The sequence below is a fragment of the Mus pahari genome, chromosome 3 (assembly GCF_900095145.1).
Source record: "Mus pahari chromosome 3, PAHARI_EIJ_v1.1, whole genome shotgun sequence".
In the NCBI taxonomy this organism is placed as follows: domain Eukaryota; kingdom Metazoa; phylum Chordata; class Mammalia; order Rodentia; family Muridae; genus Mus; species Mus pahari.
Genome location: NC_034592.1, coordinates 51,715,387 through 51,719,086, shown reverse-complemented (window position 1 = coordinate 51,719,086; position 3,700 = coordinate 51,715,387). Strand labels below are relative to the sequence as shown.

The window sequence follows — 3,700 nt, the reverse complement described above, 5'->3', positions numbered from 1 at the left end:
GAGAAGAGAAGAGAAGAGAAGAGAAGAGAAGAGAAGAGAAGAGAAGAGAAGAGAAGAGAAGAGAAGAGAAGAGAAGAGAAGAGAAGAGAAGAGAAGAGGAAGTGCCCCAAATGTAGAAGTGGTAAGAGAAAACACACAGAGGCTGCTCTGCACCACAGGCAGACATTTGAGGTTTTGTCACACACGTAAAGTAAGCAAGCCTATTTGCTCATGGACTAGAACTAAGCATTTAGTTTATTAACTGATCATTTAAAAATCTTCAGAAGATTCAATGATGATTGATTGGGGGTCAGGAATTTTGAAATTTTCACTTTATGTCCCAACTAAATTACTTGTTCATAAATAATAATAAATTGACTTGTTTTCTGTATTCCTTCAGTCACATGTCGGTAGAGACAATAACATACTTCTCTATTTTATAATAGGAAGTTGGGGATCCGTATAGCTAGTGACATGTTTACCATGCAAAGAATAAGACAAAGGTCTGCTTGGCCTGACCTGAGACGAGTGGCAAGAGGAGCACTGGGAACATGGAATCTGTCTGGCATTGGGACTATTTTATCTTTTTAATCTAAATGATAGAGACACACAGGGAGATAATGGTCAGGCGGTGCCCCATAGTCTGAGATGTCTCACTGTAAAAGGCCACATAGTCTCCCAAGTGAAACAAGGTTCCCCATGCCCTGCCTCCTGGGCAATCAAAAAGCACTCCATTTTTAGCTGTAACATTTGAACATGAAGCAGCGATTGCTGTATATGCTTGTCCATTCATTTTAGCAATTTCAGCAAACCTGGGTTTGTCCAACTACCACTGCCCTTCTCACGTACACCAGTAATTATATAAGCATGACATGTAATTACATATACAGAACATGGTGACAATTTATGATACATAATTATGAAAGGACGACTTGGGGAGTTAAGTCATGCAGAGGTGTAACTAATGTTTTTAAAATGATGACATTTGGAGGGAGGAAGGTAAATAGTGGGAGTGGGGAGATGAGTGAGGAAGTTGCTTTAGTCATCCAGGAAAGGAGATTTTTGTCTCAGAGCAAGGTCATGATTTACTGATGAGCAGTGTACATGGAATGAAGAAACAGTGGATCCAGCATATGGGAATTCTTCTACCTTAAACACAAGAGTATCAGACAGCACCAGCAACTGTGATGCAGACTATCAGAAAAGGAGAGGAGGGGATGCATTTATCAGACAGTCAGGAGTAGATGGTGAATTTTATACCAGTCTTGCGCTCAAGAGAGAAGCCAGAACCCCATGTGTGAATTTAGGGGCTGCCAGGCTAGAGATGCTTTTGGAAGCTACAAACATGCTTCAACTCCTAGGCTGAGAATAAAAATTAACCAAGGAGTAGAGTCTAAACTTTAACATTAAGAAGTTGGGCAAAAGACAACAACAACAAATAAACAAATAAATAATCAAACAACAAAAAAAAACCAGAATAAGTTCTGTATGAAGAGGTCCACAGCATACATGATGATTCAACTTAGAATCAAGAAAGCCATCCAAATCCGTGTCTCCGTCTACCGCAATATTGTACTAGACAGATCACCTTTTCCATCTGTGTGACTTTTTCTTATCAAAATGACATCATCCTCATAAACTGCATAATATGCTGTAGTATTTCCAGAACTACAGAAACTATTTTTACCAATGCTGGTAGACTAAATACATGACCTAATTAATATTTACTTGACGTTTCTTGAAAACAACCAGAATCCCTATGGTCCTTGTGGGTTTTTATACAAGCATAGCACCATCCATCAGCAAATGCATCCTCATCACTTGTAATTAGAGGCATCATAAACAGTCGTAATCATTCTCACAGTCAAATCAACACTTCAAATCCAGGCTTGCACTTGATTAAAGATGATGTATCCATTAACAAAGACACTGAGATTTGGTTTTTCTTTTTAGCATAAATAACATGCAGTGTGATTTTGTTGTAATCACCTTAAGGAGTAAAGACGTAAATATGGCGAGACCACATGTTTCAAAATACGCAGTTTGAAACAAGCAAAAATAATGTTTAGAATGGAAGCCATGACTTGTAAGTACCACCTAGTACTTTCCAGAGATTCGTCTACCCCACTGGACTTACCCTCTACCCAGAGATGAGCTTTTAGGTCATCTCAGTACCAGAAACAAAACTGCAATGATCAGGTTGCTTGTATTTCCAAAACTTCAGAGCCTTGGGATTTTTCTAATCATGACCAACAAATATGCTATAAAAGCCTAAAAAGTAAAGAAGAAAATAAGTTCAAATGTCTTGTGGTATAGACCTTCCCCCTCCCCCTAAATTGTTACTGGTGGTGAACTGTGTGTGTGAGGACATGGGTGGGGATGGATGGTCTCAAGTTAAAAGAGCAATGAAACGAGCAAACAACCAAAGATAAAACAGAACAACAAATGGGGGGGAAAATTACTATAGGACAGAGTACATACTTACAAAGGGATTGTGGGTATTCTAAGAGAAAGTTGCAAGGCTGGGGCTGGGCTTAACTAGCCCAGCACTGCTCAGAAGTGAGGCTTGCATTCAATCAGAGGGAATGGGAGGGAACAATGGGTCACAGAGATTCGGAAAGCTCCTTTTAGCAAACCTCAATGGGAAAGAAATATCAGTTAAGCAAAGAGAAGGCATGGAATTCAAGGAATGTGTTGGAATTTTTCCACAAAAAGGTTACTCCTGAGTTGCCTTAAATTTGGGAGGGGAAACACACAGACACAGTTCACCTTCCTTCTGGGGCACTAAAGGCAGAAAGCCCAACTTAATACTAGTGAGTTTACTGGATTTTCTTACAGAGCACAGGTAGGTAGATTTAAACAAGCACACATACACCACAGCAAAGTCTCACCAATCATAGGTGGTGACATCTTAGAAACTGTGGCGGTGTCCATCTGAAACTAATCTTTTGCTTTTCATATAACTGCCAAATCCCTTATAGATGAGGGGAGGAACAGAGAAACAATATTTGGAATCTCAGGTCAGAGTTTTCTGACCCTCCCTCTCTCTTCTTTTCTTGGGAAATGTCATTACCATTGCCTTAGATTTGCCCACTATTGCCATGGCTACCAGGGGCAAACTCCAACACGGCTATGTTGTACCCAGAAGAAAAAGCACTATACCAAACAAGTGTATATTTTTTCTGCCCTTATGTATTTTCTGATAACATAATATGAATCAAGGGAATAGATAGTTTTGCAAGGCTAATGACATGAAGAATTTATTACAATGAAGCAAAGAACAGTGAGTTTCTAGGCTTCTAGATGGTCCCAGGTGATTATTGTGTTCTTTTTGCTCTAATTCAGCTATAAAATTCTAGAGTTCCATTGGTAAGAACTCAGCTAGCTTTTTAAAATTATTTAAAATTATTCTTATTTTTATTTCTCCTAATTGTCACAGGACAAATTGAGGAAACGTTTTCAGCCTCATTAACAATAATAAAAATAAAATAAAAACAAACTCAAAATAATGCTCACGGACAAATCCAGTACCATCTCAGAGTAATAGAACAGGACAGGCAACTGTAAACCCTGCCACCTTCTCAGAAAGGGGACATAAAGAAGAGGATGAGAGAAAGCCATGTCACTTACAAGAAGCCACATGATAGAAGGGGTATGGGGAAGGCTTTACACAAACAATGAGATCTCCCAGAATGTCAGGGAAAGCATGCCCTGACTTTGA

At 39.2% G+C, this 3,700-nt stretch overlaps 1 protein-coding gene across 5 annotated transcripts in view; it reads left to right on the top strand.

The window, feature by feature from the left end:
* Scn3a (sodium voltage-gated channel alpha subunit 3) overlaps positions 1 to 3,700 on the top strand; it is a 106,739-nt gene that overhangs the window by 83,172 nt on the left and 19,867 nt on the right. The window lies entirely within an intron of this gene.